This window comes from Chiloscyllium punctatum, chromosome 13, assembly GCF_047496795.1.
Source record: "Chiloscyllium punctatum isolate Juve2018m chromosome 13, sChiPun1.3, whole genome shotgun sequence".
NCBI classification, from domain to species: Eukaryota; Metazoa; Chordata; class Chondrichthyes; order Orectolobiformes; family Hemiscylliidae; genus Chiloscyllium; species Chiloscyllium punctatum.
Genome location: NC_092751.1, coordinates 28028445 through 28047138, shown reverse-complemented (window position 1 = coordinate 28047138; position 18694 = coordinate 28028445).

Genomic DNA, 18694 nt, shown 5'->3' with positions numbered 1-18694 from the left:
CGGGACATTTAATAGACTCTTGGACAGACACATGGATAATAGTAAAATGAAGGGTATGTAGGTTAGTTTGATCTTACAGTTGGATAAAAAGTTGGCATGAAATCATGGCCGAAGGGTCTTGGGCTGAACTGTTCTGTGTTCTACGTTCTGTCTGGTAAACTGGGTAATAAGCTCAGATCAGTGTAAGAGGATAGGGCATTCAGGAGGAGCTAGTGAACTCGATACAAAAATTACTTGATGGTAGGAGCCAGAGGGTGGAGGGGGCATGTTTTTTTCTGACTGGAGGCATGTGACCAGCGGTGTAGTGGGACGCCTGTTGTTTGTAATTTGGATAAATGGTTTGGATGAAAATATTGATTTCCTGGCAAGTAAGCTTCATGGGTGACACTGACATTGGTGGTAAAGTGGTTAGTGGAGTAGATTATATATAATACAACAAGATTAACAGTATTGCTGGGATAGTGGGCTGAAGAATAGCGGATGGAGTTTAATTAGATAAATGTGAAGTGTGCCATTTTGGTGAAACAATCCAGGGTGGGACTTGTACAGTTAATGTTCAGACCCTGGGTCGTGTTGTCAGTCAGTGACCCAGGAATGCAGCTAGACAGTTCTTTGAATGTGGTGTCACTGGCAGACAGGCTGGTGAAGCAGGCCTTTGGGATGGTTCCCTTCATTGGGGAGAGCATTAAGAGTAAGAGATGGGATGTCATGTTGTATCTGTACAAGGCATTGGTGGGGCCACCATTAAAACATTGTTGATCAGGAGGAAGAACTCATGGGGTTCACTTACCTCCTTTAGGGAAGAACATTAAATATTCTAACCTGGTCTGGCTAACATGTGACTCCAGACCCACAGCAATATGGCTGACTCTGAGCTAACCTCTGGGTAATTAGCAGTTGGGTCAAAGAATGTTAGTCCAATCAGTGATACCCACATCCCATGAATGAATAAATAAAAATGCATGTGTCCCTCCCTACCTCTGCAAATCCCTCCAGCTACAGCAATCTTTACTGGCTTTGTAACACCATTCAGACCCTGACCACTCTCTGTAACACTCTCACCACCTCCAGCACCTTCACCTCTCCCTGTTACTATCGTGTCAATAAACCCTGACCATGGTTCCCCTTCCCAAAGCCCTCCTCCTGCGAGCAGACCCATTCCAATCCATTAACATTTACTCCCAAAGCACACTCTCACTTCAGGATTTTAAATACTTTTTGGCGATCTTGTCAGCCTCATAATCTAGTATGATCCCTTTTGTCCTGAGTGAGGGATCTGTGGGAATCTCTTGCTGAGGTTTTTACTGCTTCAATGGAGTATCCTTTTGTTGAGTGATTTACACTGTTCCTTCAAATGGTTTCCACTGTTTATTTACAGGCACATATTTCAGTCTGTTTAGCCTGTTTATCTTGCTCAGTTCTCCTCTCCAACCCATGTAATTGGCTGTTTTTGTTTCTAGTTGTAGCTTGTCCTTTCTGTGATTCACTTTAAATCTTTATATTTCTTTAAAATGCACTTTATCACAATTTCCCAGATGATCTCTCCAGGTGACATTACTCATTCATTAAGTTTCATTACACGGTCGCTCTGCGATAGTTATGTCCCTTAACAGTTGCACAATGTGTTTTTCAAAGAAACACTGAAAAAAAATTCTCTGAACTCCTTCCAATATCAATGCTGACCGTGTGATTGCCCCAGATTATACAAATATTGAAGTTTTCCAAAATTATAACAATGCCTTTGTTTAAAAGTTCCAATGTGTTCCTGGTTAATGCAGTGATGAGCAATGAAATACTGTTCGGTGGCTAAAACTGTACTGCTGCTTGTGTCCTTGGTAAGTAGTGGCCAGGATTTACATTCAGACCGACTCTACTTCATGATCTGAGGCCAAATGTTTTCTCTGTAATGCCTTTGTTATCCATTATTGTTCGCGTTGCCCAGTTTGACTGAGTTTGCACAAGATTGTGAACCACTGAATATTGTTGTTCACCCTGTATCCATGTCTCCCTGCTGTCTAAATCTCTTTTATCTCTGTGTCACAAATCCATCGACCTTATTGCAGCAACGTTGTCCATTAAAAAAAACATAATTTACTCTCTTCCACAATTTCCTGTCACAAGCCAATTTCCTGATATACAATTTTAGTTAAACACTGTCCCATCCTATTCTTTTCTGCTGGTCTTCAGTCACATTCCCAAGCTGCTCCCATACTTCACCTTTTCTCTTTCGATTTGGGATGCTCCTTTCACCTGATACCGGTTCCTGCATCCTCTCTGTCAGTTTAAAGCCCTCTCCATAAACATACCGACATGGTTGGCCGGGACACTGGTGCCAGCACGGTTCCAGTGGGACGATCCTAATGGATTTTTTAAGAATCAGGTATGGGATGTGGGTGTCTCTGGCTGACCTGCCTTTCTTGCCCAGCCCTAGCTGCCCTTGAACTGAGTAACTTGAACAGCCATTTCAGAGGGTAATTGAGAGGCAAACACTTTGCTGTCGGTATGTCATGCAGACCACGTGAGGATGAGCAGATGCCCTTCTCTAAGGGACAGGTGTTTGGATTTGTTGTACATCAGTAATGGTTTCATACTTATTTGTGGATTGTTAATTTTTTTTAAAATTATTGATTTCAAATGTCTGCTTTTCAGATGGCGGGATTCAATCCTGCCTCCCCTGAACATTAGCTGTGGTTTTGGATACATTCTCTCGCAATAATACCACTAGGCCATTACTTCACCTGCTCACTGGGTGCTCATTCCTGAGCACTGATACCAGGGCCTCATGAAGCTAAACCCATTCTTCCAACATGACTGTGTGATCCTGACATCTTCCAGCAATCTGGGACTATTACTTAATATCACTCCATTTTCCAGATCTCTGTGGGACTCAGTGCCATTCTCCATGTGTAACCCTCACTGCATCTGTTTAATTTCCCATTCTGTCTATTTCTCTGTCTGCTGTAGCTATTCAGGAAAGTCCTGACTCAATAGCCTTCCAGCGGCTGGGTGGATCGTCCATCACCTCATTGAACGCAGTTGCTGCCAGAGAGAGACAAAGGGAAAGGAGATCTGGAGCCTTCAATAAATCCTGTCGTGAGGTAAGGTCTCCCACAGTGCACAGAGCAAAGGACAATGAGACGGCTCCAAACATCTGTTAACATAACATGACACAGTTACAGTGCTGGAGGGGAGCACAATACACACACACACACAGACACACACACACACACACACACACACACACACACACACACACACACACACACACACACACCCCAGGCTCAGTCACCACCCCAATAAAAGTTCTGTTGTACTAAGACTCACTACTCTGCAACACTGTATCTGTGGCATGTCTTGTCGTCCAGTGTCTTCAATAATTTTTAATTCCTATAACAGATCCTATCGCTGTCACCTCCTCCCTTCCCGATAGTCCCTCCACGTATTTGAAATGTACTGCATTCCAGACTACCATCCCTATCCCTGTGACTTGCTTCAGTGTCTACAACATGCCTTATCTCGGTAGTCTATTCCTCCAATAAGGTTAAAACAAGGACTGCAGATGCTAGAAACCAGAGTCTAGACTGGAGTGGTGCTGGAAAAGCACGGCAGATCAGGCAGCATCCGAGGAAAAGGAAAATTGACGTTTCAGGCAAAAGCAGTTCATCAGGAATAGAGGCAGGGTGCCTGCAGAGTGAAGAGATAAATGAGAGGGGGGTGGGATGCGGAGAAAGTAGCATAGAGTACAATAGGTGAATGGGGTGGGGAAGAAAGTGATAGGTCAGAGAGGAGGGTGGGGGAAGGTAGCCATGAGTATAATGGGTGAATGGGGGAGGGGATGTGGGTAATTGGTCAGAGAGGAGGGTGGAGTGGATAGGTGGGAAGGGAGATAGGCCTTTAGGACATATCATGAGGGCGGGGCTGAGCTGGAAATCTGGAGCTGGGGTGAGGTGTGGGAAGGGGAAATGAGGAAACTGTTGAAGTCCACATTGATGCCCTGGGGTTGAAGTGTTCCGAGGCGGAAGGTGAGGCATTTTTCCTCCAGGTGTCGGGTGGTGAGGAAGCGGCGGTGGAGGAAGCCCAGGACCTGCATGTTCTCGGCAGAGTGTGAGGGGGCGTTGAAATGTTGGGCCACAGGGCAGTGGGATGGATTGGTGCCAGTGTCCCAGAGATGTTCCCTAAAGCACTCTGCGAGGACGTGTCCAGTTTCCCCAATGTAGAGGAGACTGTTAGGGAGCAACGGATACAATAAATGATATTGGTGGATGTGCAGGTAAAACTTTGGATGTGGAAGGCTCCTTTGCGGCCTTGGATAGTGGTGAGGGAGGAGGTGTGGGCGCAGGTTTTGCAATTTCTGCAGTGGCAGGGGAAGGTCCCAGGAAGGGAGGGTGGGATTTTGGGGGGCGTGGACCTGACCAGGTAGCCACTGAGGCAATGGTCTTTGCGGAAGGCAGAACGTGGTGGGGAGGGAAATATATCCCTGGTGGTAGGGTCTGTTTGGAGGTGGCAGAAATGTCGGCGGATGATTTGGTTTATGCGAAGGTTCGTAGGGTTGAAGGTGAGCACCAGGGGTGTTCTGTTCTTGTTATCGTTGGAGGGATGGGATCTGAGGGCGGAGGTGCGGGATGTGGACGAGATGCGTTGGAGTGCATCTTTTACCAAGTGGGAAGGGAAATTGTGATCTCGAAAGAAGGAGGCTATCTGGTGTGTTCTGTGGTGGAACTGGCCCTCCTGGGAACAGGTACGGCGGAGGCGGAGGAATTGGGAATACGGGTTGGTAATTTTGCAGGCGGTAGTCTGGGAAGAGGTGTAATCTAGGTAGCTGTGGGAGTCGTTAGGTTCATAAAAATGTCGAGTGTCAAGTCGGTTGTCATTAATGGGGATGGAGAGGTCCAGGAAGAGGAGGGAGGTATCAGAGATGGTCCAGGTAAATTTAAGGTCAGGGTGGAATGTGTTGGTGAAGTTGATGAATTGCTCAAACTCCTCGAGGGAGCACGAGGTGGTGCCAATGCCGTCATCAATGTAGCGGAGGAAGACGTGGGGAGTGGTGCCATTGTAACTACGGGAGTTGGCTATTCTACGTAGTTAACAAAGAGACAGGCATAGCTGGGGCCCATACGGGTACCCATGGCTACCCCTTTGGTCTGGAGGAAGTGGGAGGATTTGAAGGAAAAATTGTTAAGGGTGAGGCCAAGTTCAGCCAAACGAATGAGAGTGTCGGTGGAAGGGTACTGTTGTGGACGTCGGGAGAGGAAGAAATAGAGGGCTTGGAGGTCCTGGTCATGGAGGATGGAGGTGTAGAGGGTTTGGATATCCATGGTGAAGATGAGGCGTTGGAGGCCAGGGAAACGGAAGTCTTGGAGGAGTGGAGGGTGTGAGAGGTGTCTCAAACGAATGTGGGTTCTTCCTGGATTGGGGGACAGGACAATGTCGAGGTAGGCAGACATGAGTTCGGTGGGGTAGGAGCATGCTGAGACAATGGGTCGGCCAGGGTGGTCAGGCTTGTGGACCTTGGGAAGGAGGTAGAACCGGACAGTGGGGGATCCCGGACAATGAGGTTGGAAGCTGTGGGTGGGAGATCTCCTCCTGAGGTGATGAGGTTCTGTATACTCTGGGAGATGACGGTTTGGTGATGGGAGGTGGGTCATGGTAGAGGGGGTGGTAGGAGGAGGTGTCTTTGAGTTGGCATCATCGCTTCAGCGGTGTAGAGGTCAGTGCACCAGACTACCACTGCACTCCCTTTATCAGCTGGTTTGATGGTGAGGTCGGTATTGGAGCAGAGGGAATGGAGGGCTGTACGTTGTGAGGGTGAGAGGTTGGAGTGGGGGAGGGAGTAGAAAGGTAGAGGCGGTTAATGTCTCAGCGGCAGTTGCAAATGAAGAGATTGAAGGCAGGTAATAGGCCAGCACGGGGTGTCCAGGTGGATGGAGTGTATTGGAGGTGAGCAAAGGGGTCCTCGGAAGGTTGGTGGGAGTCTTGATTGTAAAAGTAATCTCGGAGGCGGCAGAAGAAGTGTTCAATGTCACATGCGTGTATTAAATTAATTGATGTGTGGACGGAGGGAGATAAAGGTGACGCCTTTGCTGACGACTGATCATTCGTCCTCAGTGAGGGGGAGGTCAGGGGAATGGTGAAAACTCGGCAGGACTGGGAGCTGGGACCTGGCGTAGGTGTGGAACTGTGGGAGGGAACTGAGCCTGTAACTGGAGTGGGTGTGGTTTTGGGGGAATGGGGGTGGAGTCATGAGCAGGGGTGATGTTCCCCTCAGGATTCTGGGGGCAGGGATGGTGATGGTGAGAGCTGGGGGTGGTGTCAGCAGAATGCAAGTGCGCGGCGTTGGTGGGGGCGGAAGTAGTGGCAAACACGGCAGTAGGCGTGTGCAGAAGTCACTGAGTGTGTGATATCAGCGATGATGTGAGGGGCGGAAGTGATGTCACGTGTGGTGTGTGAGGAATTGTTCGGGGCAGAAATGGCATTTACTTTATTTTAAACAATAATTGCCTGTCACAAATCTATTTAAGAATGTAGTATTTTAATTAAACTCAGTCCCTTACTGATTCTTTCTGTTGGTCTTCGTCCACATCTCCATGGTGTTCCAATATTTCACCCTTTCTCTTTGGACTTGGGCATTTCCATTCACCTGAGACATGTCCCCCTTCTCATCTGTGTCCGTTTATAGAACACTGCGTAATCTGGTACTAGAGGAGCCTATCCCAATAAAATAGCTCAGTCCTCCCCAAGACTGGTAGCAGTTGCTCACTGGTCAGAAGCACTTCTGATGATACCATTGTGTGATCCTGATACATTCCTGCACTCAGTCTCTCTCCATGTGATATCCCTCACTGCGTGGGTCTAATTGCTGCCTCTGTCAGTGTCTCTCGCTTTTGCAGCTTCTCCACATCCTGAGCCAACAGCATTCTCCACTCCAGAGAGACGCAGCAGAACAGGACAGCAATTGACACTGGGAATTTCCAGATCTCTGTGGGACTCAGTGCCATTCTCCACGTGTAACCTTCATTGCATTAGTCTGACTTCCCATTCTGTCTACTTCTCTGCCTCCTGTAGGTATTCCTGATGTCCCTGACTCAGCAGAATTCCCAATTCCTGTCTCACCTATCACCACATTGAAGACAGTCGGTCAGCCAGAGAGAGATGGAGAGGGAGATCTGGAGCCTTCAGTAAATCCTGCAGCCGGTAAGATCACTCACAGTAAACAGCACAGGGAGGAGTTAGTGGACTTTAATTCAACCCCTGAGGGCATGATGTAGGAACAATGCTGGGCAAGGAACATGAGAACATTCTCAGGCTTCATTATCACCATCTTGTCTGTAAATTCATCTGTTCCACAGAACCGTCCCTATGTCTGTCAGTTTCTCCATTGTCTGTTTCATCGATACCACTTCCCCTATCTCTATCAGCCCCTACAATCCTGCCTATCCCTGTAAGCTCCTCCTACCACTACAACTCTCAAAGTCTCTGCCTTTTCCTTTAATCCCAGGTTCTGTCACATCTCTCCTTATCTGTGAAAAACAACTCTGCAGTTCCTTATGCCGTCCTGGACAGTGTAGTCCTTTGCAGACCTGAAAAACCTTCCTGTCTTTGTGACTTTTTTGAACTCCTACTACCTTCATGATCTCTGTAACCTTCCCGTCACGACAACAAAAAAGCTCTGTACCTTAGTAACCTCCTCCAGCTGTTAGACTCCTCCTTGTCTCTGCGCACAAAGCAGAGTGTCCCTACTTCTCTCATAAATTAGTTTCTGCATTTCTAATGATGACTATGAACTCTTCCTGTCTCCAAAACGCACTCAGTCTTTGTAAACTCTGCTGGTCCCGATTGATGGAATTTTCTTCAGTAACTACAAACCTTTATACCTTTAATCTCCTCCAGACGCGACGACACAGTTTATTTCTATACCCTCCATGAGTGATGGAGTCACAGAGGTGTACGTATGGAAACAGACCCTTCGTTCCAACCTGTCCATGCTGAGCAGATATCCCAACCCAATCTAGTCCCACAGGCCAGCACCCGGCCCATATCCCTCCAAACCATTCCTATTCATATACCCATCCAAATGCTTTTTAAATGTTGCAATTATATCAGCCTCCACCACATCCTCTGGCAGCTTGTTACATACATGTACCACCCTTTGCGTGAAAAAGTTGCCCCTTAGGTCTCTTTTGTATCTTCCCCCTCTCACTCTAAACTTATGCCCTCTAGTTCTGGACTCCCCGACCCCAGGGAAAAGACTTTGTCTATTTATCCTATCTATGCCCCTCATAATTTAGTAAACCTCTGTAAGGTCACCCCTCAGCCTCCGGCGCCACAACCCCAGCCGATTCAGCCTCTCTCTCGAGCTCAACCCTGGCAACATCCTTGTAAATCTTTTCTGAACCCTTTCAAGTTTCACAACATTTTTCTGATAGGAAGGAGACCAGAATTGAACAAAATATTCCAACAGTGGCCTCACCAATGTCCTGTACAGCCGCAACATGACCTCCCATCTCCTGGACTCAATACTCTGACCAATAAGGGAAAGCGTACCAAACGCCTCCTTCACTATCCTATCTTTCTGCGACTCCACTTTCAAGGTGCTATGAACCTTCGCTCCAAGGTCTCTTTGTTCAGCAACACACCTAGGACCTTACCATTATGTGTATAAGTCCTGCTAAGATTTGCTTTTCCAAACTGCAGCACCTCGAATTTATCTGAATTAAACTCCATCTGCCACTTCTCAGCCCATTGGCCCATCTGGTCCAGATCCTGTTGGAAACTGAGAAAACCCTCTTTGCTGTCCACTACACCTCTAATTTTGGTGTCATCTGCAAACTTACTAACTCTACCTCTTATGCTCGCATCCGAATAATTTATGTAAATGACAAAACGTCGAAGTCCCAGCACCGATCCTTGTGGCATTTCACTGGTTACAGGCCTCCCGTCTGAAAAACAACCCTCCACCACCACTCTCTGTCTTTTACCTTTGAGCCAGTTCTGTATCCAAATGGCTAGTTTTACCTGTATTCCATGAGATCTAACCTTGCTAATCAGTCTCCAATGGGAACCTTGTTGAATGCCTTACTGAAGTCCATATAGATCACATCTATTACTCTGAGTCATCAATCTTCTTTTCTACTTCTTCAAAAAACTCAATCAAGTGTGTGGGATATGATTTCCCACGCACAAAGCCATGCTCACTATCCCGCATCAGTCTTTACCTTTCCAAATGCATGTACATCCTGTCCCTCAGGATTTCCTCCAACAACTGGCCCACCACTGAGGACAGGCTCACCGGTCTATAGTTCCCTGGCTTGTCTTTACCACCTTTCTTAAACAGTTGCACCACTTTTGCCAACCTCCAATCTTCTGGCACGTCACCTGTGATTATTGATGATACAAATATCTCAGCAAGAGGCCCAGCAATCACTTCTCTAGCTTCCCACAGAGTTCTCAGGTACACCTGATCAGGTCCTGGGGAGTTATCCACCTTTAACCGTTTCAAGGCATCCAGCACTACTTCCTCTGTATCTGGACATTTTCCAAGATATCGCCATCGATTTCCCTACAGTCTATATCTTCCATATCCTTTCCACAGTAAATGCTGATGCAAAATATTCATTTAGTATCTGCCCCATTTTCTGTGGCTCCACACAACGGCCGCCTTGCTGACATTTCAGGGGCACTATTCTCTCCCTAGTTACCCTTTGTCCTTAATATATTTGTAAAAATCCTTTGCATTCTCCTTAATTCTATTTGCCAGAGCGATCTCATGTCCCCTTTTTGCCTTCCTCATTTCCCGCTTAAGAATACTCCAACTTCCTTTATACCCGTCTAAGGATTTACTCGATATATCCTATCTATACCTGACATATGCTTCCTTCTTTTTCTTAACCAAACCCTCAATTTCTTTAGTCATCCAGCATTCCCTATACCTACCAGCCTTCCTCTACACTCTGACAGGAATATACTTTCTCTGAATTCTTGTCATGTCATTTCTGAAGGCTTCCCATTTTCCAGTCGTCCTTTTACCTGCGAACATCTGCCTCCAATCAGCTTTCGAAAGTTCTTGGCTAGTAACGTCAAAATTGGCCTTTCTCCAATTTAGAACTTCAACTTTTAGATCTGGTCTATCATTTTCCATCACTATTTTAAAACAAATAGAATTATGGTCGCTGGTCCCAAAGTGCTCCCCCACTGACACCTCAGTCACCTGTCCTGCCTTATTTCCGAAGAGTAGGTCAAGTTTTGCATCTTCTTTAGTAGGTACATCCACATACTGAATCAGAAAATTGTCTTGTACACACTTAAGAAATTCCTCTCCATCTAAACCTTTACACAATGGCAGTCCCAGTCAATGTTTGGAAAGTTAAAATCCCCTACCATACCTACCCTATTATTCTTACAGATAGCTGAGATCTCCTTACAAGTTAGTTTGTCAATTTCCCTTTGACTACTGGGGGGTCGATAATACAATCCTAATAAGATGATCATCCCTTTATTATTTCTCAGTTCCACCCAAATAACTTCCCTGGATGTATTTCTGGGAATATCCTCCCTCCGCATAGCTGTATTGTTATCCGTTATTATAAATGCCACTCCCCCTCCTCTCTTGCCTCCCTTTCTATCCTTCCTGTAGCATTTGTATCCTGGAACATTAAGCTGCCAGTCCTGCCCATCACTGAGCTATGTTTCTGTAATTGCTATGCGATCCCAGTCCCATGTTCCTAACCATGCCCTGAGTTAATCTGCCTTCCCTGTTAGGCCCCTTGCATTGAAATAAGTGCAGTTTAATTTATTAGTCCTACCTTGTCCCTGCCTGCCCTGACTGTTTGACTCCCTTCTGTTCTCAGCTGGACCCGTCTCAGATCGAGCTCCCAAAATCCTCCCTGTGATTGTTATCACGGCCCATCCCTGCATTCCTCCAAAATCCCTATAAAGTCCTCCCATTCCTAAATCCCACCCTGTATCTGTCACCCGTTCCAGCTTCCACAACCCTCCCTATCTCTGTACGACACCACCACCCCCCACACCCCTGTCCCAGTTACTACAGCCCACTGTATCACTAAATGCCAGTAGTCACTATAATATCAGAGTAAGGTGTGAAAGCAGGAATACTGTACTGGGTTAGATGATCAGTCGTGATCATATTGAACGGTGGGACTGACTCTGTGGTCAAATGGCCGATAACTGCTCTTCTTTCCTGTGCTTCTCTATAAACTTACTATCTATTTAACCTCCTTCAGTCCCCACAGCCCTCCCTATCCCTATAACTCCTTCAGTCCCCACGACTCTTCCTATCCATATAACCGAATCATTCCCCACAAACCTCCCTAACTCCATAATCTCCAAAAGGTCCCACGACCCTCCCTATCTCCATAATCTCATTCTGACCCAACAACCCTCCCGTTCAGAGTAACCTCCTTCAATCCCCATGATCCTCCTGATCTGTGCAACCTCCTTCAGGCCCAACAGCCCTGCAGATCTCTTTGGCCCCTTTCAGGCCCCACATCACTCCCTATCTCCATAATGTTCTTCAGTCACCACTGCACTCTCTGTATCCATAATCTCATACAGTCCCCACATCACTCCCTATCTCCATAATGTCCTTCAGTCCCCACTACCCTCCTTATTTCCAAAACATCTATTACCTGTTGAAACTGTAAGCTACAGTTTTCAGATTGATAAGCATGAACTCCCATAACCCTTTCTGCTGCCAGTCTGAAACCAAACAGTGTTAGCCTGACAGTAGGTCGGGAGCTGAAATATGTTTGTTAGGATATGTCAATGATCAATAACCGGACCTTTAGAAACACTTTTAATAAAAGGAGAATGTGTTTTCGAGCCTGTTGGATTTTATTTTTATTGGTGGGAATATAAATAGCAGAATAGATACAGTTGTAGGGGCGGTTGTACCGAGGATACGGTTTATTTGAATATTCAGAAACCTTTACAGAGAATAGGGCACCATAACTGTCAGGAGATGGGTGAGATATTAGACAAAATAGTGTTGTCAGAATTTACTGTGGAGAAAGACATGGAAGCTCGGGAACGTGGGGAAATAAATAGCGATGTCTTGGAAAGAATCCTCATCAGAGAAGAAAAAGTGCTGGAATCTTAAAACAAATAAAGCCAGATCAATCCTCAGTAGCTCATTAGGTCTAACCTTGAATATTCATGGGAAGCTCGGGAAGAGATTGCAGTGTCCCTAATAGAGATATTTATATTATCAACAGACACAATGAGTTACCGGAAGACTGGAGGGTGGCTAATATTGTTCCATCACTTAAGGTCTGCAGGAAAAAGCCAGGAAATCACAGCCCAGTGAGCCAGTGCTGGGTGAGTTGTTGGAGCAGATTTTGAGAGAAAGGAGCTACATATATTTGGAAAGGCAAGGGCTGATTAGAGATAGTCAGCATGGCTTTGTGAGTGGTAAACCGTGTTTCACAAATCGGATTGACTCTTCGAGGAGTTGACCAAGCTATAGATTAAGGCGGAGCAGTCAGCGTTGTCTACGTGAACTTCAGCAAAGCATTTGACAAGGTTCCAAGGGATGTAGAACATCTCGTCAAGAGGAAGAAGGAAGCTAACTAAAGTTTGAGGAACCAAGGATCAGAAGCACGGCTCTGGAGAGTTACATGGGGCAGCACGGTGGCTCAGTGGTTAGCACTGCTGCCTCACAGCACTAGGGTCGCGATTTCAATTCCAGCCCCAGGCGACTGTGCGTGGAGCTTGCACATTCTCTCCATGTCTGCGTGGGCTTCCGACAGGTACTCCGGTTTCCACCTGCAGCCCAAAGATGTGCAGGTTAGGTGAATCAGCCATGCGTTGTTCAAGAAAGAGAATAGAGATAATCCTGGGAATCACAGACCTGTCAGTCTTCTGTCTGTGATGTGCCGATTATTCGAGAGGACTCTAAGAGACAGGATTTATGATTCATTGGAAAACCATAGTTTGATTAGAGGAAGTCATCATGGCTTTGCAAGGGACAGGTCATGCCTCAGAAATCTTATTGAATCCTTTGAGAATGTGACAAAACACATTTATGGCTCATTGAGAAAGTACAGAGCATGGGATACAGGGAAACCTGCCTGTCTGGATACAGGATTCCTTGCCCAGAGAAGACAGAGGGTGATGACAGATGGAAATCATTCAGCCTGGAGCTCAGTGACCAGTGGTTTGCTGCAGGGAGAGGTCAAAAAATCTCTGTTCTTTGTGATTTTATGAATGACTTGGATGTGTGAGTGGAAGAGTGGGTAATTAAGTTTGCCAATGACACGAGGGTTGGTGGAGTGGTGAATAGTGTGGATGTCGGCTGGAGGTTGCAATGGGACATTGACAGGATGTAGAGCTGGGCTGAGAAGTGGCAGATGAAGTCAAATGAGGAAAAGTGTGATGTGATGCATTTTGGAAGGTGATGTAGGGGGTAGTAAATGCGTGGAGATTACTATGCTTGTGTGTGTGTGTATCTTTGGGAACAACACCCGACTTTGCAAAGTTGAATGAAAAAGTTTTGGACAGACTCCTCCGTGTCTTTGTTCCTGGGAAGGGAAATAAAAAGTGCCGTAGATGGGGCTGGACAGCCACTTATCTCGCACAATTCGGGGCTCCTCCGGGATGAATTAATTATTGCCGGGGGGGGGGGGGGCAGTCTCTTCGGCTCACGGATCAAGCCTGATTACAACAAAGACGCGTCTAGTATATATTTATACTTCTCACTGATCAGCTTGGTCCGTCGGCCGTCGGCCAAGAGAGGACGTGACCCGGCTCATTTAAAAATAATTTTGAATCCTGGAAAAGGAACACACGGACGAGTGCTGCGACGACCGGTTAGTGACTATACACGGGGGTACACACATTTAAAAAGGCCAGACAACTCCGTGCACGGATCAAGGTAAGAGATTCTTTTGTTCTTCCTTGTTGGCCGCGTGGTTTTGACGGTCATCTGTGAAAACGCTTTGGGCGTTTAAGACCAGGACTGAAGATAAAAAACGGGAAATTGTGGTTTTGACGGTCATCTGTGAAAACGCTTTGGGCGTTTAAGACCAGGACCGAAGATAAACCATGGGAAATCAGACTTCTAAGGAAAAGTCACGGAAGACTGCAAATGGGAAAGAAATACCTCCCGATAGTTCATTAGGTCGGAAGTTAAGTCTATGGACGGACAGTAGTAGAACGAAGGACTTAAAGAAAGAGACCATGATAAAATATTGTTGTTTTATATGGACCAAAAAACCTATCCGCGCCCCCTCGGTAGTTTGGCCCGAGTATGGGTCTGATGAAGACAGGGTGTGTCAAATCCTAAATGTATATGTTAACAGAAAACAACCGTTTGACCCAGAGGAGAGCAAATATGCCGCCTCCTGGTTGGCAGGCGACGGCAAGAGTCCCACGCGTCTCTATCCTCTGATTCCCCAAACAGACCCGAGGAAGCCCCAGAAGTCTTGGGACATCCTCACCGACGGTTTGCCACCGTCTGCCTCGCCGCCGTATATACCACCCGCGCACGACCAGGCGTCCAGCGCGGACCTCCCACCTGCGACGGATAATTCCGAGTCCCAGCAGTCTACGACCAGTGAAGAAGGGACTGCTGGGGGGTGCACAGGAGGGGGCGCAGAACTCACCCCAGGCACTAGGAAATCAGTCCGACTCGAGATGCGTAGAGGTCGAGAAGAGGGATTGAGAGCTGGGAGGAGTGACAATATTGAACAGCTGAACCCCTTACGAGAGGTGCCGTTTGGGAACGAACGGACCGGGTTCGTAGTACAACCTTTAAATTCTGGGGATATCCGGCAACTCCGTAATGAACTACCCCATCTACTGGACGACCCCGTCAGTGTGGGAATACAACTGGACCAATTTCTGGGAACCAGTATATACACATGGGCTGAACTGCAGGCCATGATGAGAATACTATTTAATTACGATGAAATTGTTATGATCCGGAATAGTGCAATGGCCATTTGGGATAGGGAGCATCAGGACGGCCCTCAGCGTGGAGAGCAGAAGTACCCCTTAGAGGACCCCCGGTGGGATCATAACGACGCGGGGGGACGGGCCAATATGACAGTCCTCAGAAGCCTTATAATCAGGGGGATCCAAACCTGCGTGCCCAAACAGCGGAATTTAGCGAAAGCATTTGAAGTTGGACAGAAAAAGGATGAATCCCCGAGTGAGTTTTTAGACCGTTCGCGGGAGTCCATGCGAAAGTATTCAGGTTTAGACCCTGATGGGGAAATAGGCAAGAGCATGCTTAAGGTGCACTTTGTGACTAAGTCATGGCCTGACATTCAGAAGAAATTACAGAAAGTGGAGGATTGGGCTGAAAAGGATGTTGCAGAATTATTACGGGAAGCACAGAAGGTGTACGTTCAGAGGGATGTAATAAGGGAGAAACATAAGACAAAAATGATGGTGGCAGCCGTACGGGAAGCTTGTAAGTCCACGGGAATGGGGGAGGGAGATTATGGGGTGGAAAGAGGAACGTCGAAGAAAAGTTGGAGAGGGAGAGAAGCGAGACGGGGCAGAAGTGAGAGAGGAGGATCTTATGGAATTGAGCGCCCTCAGAAGGCCGGATGTTACCATTGCGGGAAACTGGGACACTTCAAAAGGGATTGTCCCGAGTTTAAAAGGGAAAGAGAAGGGATGTATGAAATGGAGTGTGAACAAATGGATTAGGGAAGTCAGGGGAGGATCGGAACACGGGCCTACCAAGAACCCATGGTAAATTTACGGGTGGGCCCATTTAGACAAGATGTTACCTTCTTAGTTGACACAGGCGCCGACAGGTCCTCATTTCCCCTCCATCCGAGGGGGGTTAGTTTCCAAGCTAAAACATTAAACATTTCAGGAGTTAAGGGTGGGGTTTTTAGTGTGAAAATATTCGAACCACAACCCTTGCGGCTGGAGGAGGAGGAGCTCCAGGTGGAACTCCTTCACCTCCCCCATCTTCCCTATGGGTTGTTGGGACGGGATTTGATAGTCCGTTTCGGATTGCGAATAGAAGTGGGAGAAGAGGAAGAATTAGCCGTTACCATGTCATACCTTAGTGAGGCCCGATTGACAGAGATAGACCCTAGGGTTTGGGTCGCCAAAGGGAACCGGGGAGGACTCGCAATTCGACCTGTGGAGGTAAAATTAAAGCCCCAGAGCCCCGACGTCAGAGTGCGCCAATACCCCATCTCTTGGGAAGGGAGGCAGGGCCTGAAGACAGTTATGGAAGACCTAATAAAAGATGGATTGGTAGAGCCCTGTATGTCACGATACAATTCCCCCATCCTGCCGGTCCGGAAGTCGGATGGGAGCTACCGAATGGTCCAAGACCTAAGGGAAGTAAATAAAATTGTCCAAGTACGGCACCCTATGGTACCGAACCCATACACTATTCTGGGGCGAATCCCCCCGGACCACGGCTGGTTTAGTGTTATAGACTTAAAGGATGCCTTCTGGGCGTGTCCCCTGGACAAGGACAGGAGGGATCTTTTTGCTTTTGAATGGGAGGATCCTGATACTGGCAGAAAACAACAGTACAGGTGGACCGTGCTCCCCCAAGGATTTACTGAGTCCCCGACTCTGTTCGGGCAGATTCTGGAACAATTATTGGAGGGACTAACCTTGTCCCCGGCCCTTAAGCTTATACAATACGTGGACGATCTCCTTTTATCCGGACCCGCGGAGGAGGACGTCCTACTTGGGACTAATGCCCTGTTAAATTACCTAGCTGAGAAGGGGTTAAGAGTGAGCCAGAAGAAGCTCCAATATGTCGAGAAAGAGGTTAAGTACCTGCGACACTTGATAAGCCAGGGACAGAAATGAATAAGTCCGGAAAGAGTGCGGGCAATAATCGAACTAGGCCTCCCAACGACCAAGAGGGAGTTGCGGAAATTCTTGGGACTCTTAGGCTATTGTCGGTTATGGATAGACGACTATGCCCCCCTTACTAAAGACTTGTACCTAAACCTCATTGAGGAGGCACCCACCAGAATAAAATGGGAGGAGGAGGAGAAAAATTTAATTGAAATCCTAAAAGGAAAATTGATGGCCGCACCTGTTTTAAGCTTGCCGGATTTTAGTAAGTCATTTCGTCTCTTTGTGAACTCCAGAAAGTGAATCGCTCTTGGAGTATTGACCCAGGATTGGGGGGGAAAAAGGAAGCCCGTGGCTTTCCTGTCAAAAATTCTGGATCCAGTCTCCCGAGGGTGGCCGGAGTGTGTCCAAGCGGTGGCAGCCACGGCAAAGCTGGTAGAGGAAAGCAGGAAGTTGACTTTCGGGGCCCCCTTGACAGTCACTACTCCCCACCAGGTTCGAACTATCCTGAATCAGAAGGCCGGGAGGTGGCTGACTGACTCGAGGATTCTGAAATATGAAGCCATATTGTTAGACCGAGAAGACCTCCGAAAAGAAGTCGGGGGCTGCCAGAACCCGGCGGACTTTCTTTGGAAAGGGGAAGGGGAGGAGGAACTGGAACACTGCTGTTCAGACATAATAGAGTACCAGAGTAAAGTGAGGGAAGATCTGAGGGATACCCCCTTACATTCAGGAAGGCGGTGTTTCATTGACGGGTCCTCTCGAGTGATAGATGGGAAGAGACACAACGGTTATGCAGTCATTAGTGAGACTGGTTGGGAATTAGTGGAAAGTGGTCGGCTACCGAATGCCTGGTCGGCACAAACGTGCGAATTGTACGCCTTGCACCTGGCTCTGAGGAATTTAAAGGGAATAGCAGGGACAATCTACACTGACTCTAAGTATGCCTTTGGGGTAGTACACACCTTTGGGAAGATCTGGAAAGAAAGGGGAATGATAAATAGTAGAGGAAAGGAGTTGGTCCACGAGGAACTAGTAGCCATGATCTTGGAGGATTTGTTGCTGCCACAAGAGATTGCTATAGTACATGTGAAAGGACGCCAGAAAGACGATAAAATAGAGACCCTGGGGAATCAATTGGCAGATGAACAGGCAAAATTGGCTGGGATGGGGAAGGAAGTAATAAACTGCCTGGTAAGGATTCCACAGATATCCGAAATTACCGAAGTGCCCACGTTTACTGACAAAGAAGAAACTCTTCTCGCATCTCTGGGGGGTACAAAGGATAGGGAAGGCAAGTGGATCTTAACCGATGGCCGCCAGCTACTAAATCGACCGTTGACGTGGGACATTATTGCCCGTTTACACCAAGGGGGTCACTGGGGCGCCCAGGCACTGTGTGATGCCTTCCTGCGCCGATATGCTCACCCTGGTCTGGACATGGTAGGCAAGCAGGTCACAGGAGATCGCATAACATGTCGAAAGATGAACAAAAGGGGGCTGCGGCAGCATGCAAGACAAGGGGGTAGGAGTCCGGCCTATTGGCCGTTTGAGTATGTTCAGGTAGATTACACTGAGCTCCCCCCCATAGGTCGCCTGAAGTATCTATTAGTAGTGGTAGATCACCTGACAGGATGGGTGTAAGCTTTCCCCACAACCACGGCAATGGCAACTCAGGTTAGCAAGATTCTACTCGAGCAAATCATCCCACGATTTGGGCTACCCCGCGCTATTGACTCTGACCAGGGGAGCCACTTCACCTCGACCGTCCTCCAGAATGTAGTGCAAGCAATGGGGATTGACTGGGATTTGCACACCCCGTGGCATCCCTCCCCCTCGGGCAAGGTCGAAAGAATGAACCAGACCATCAAAAAGCCGCTAACCAAACTCACGAATG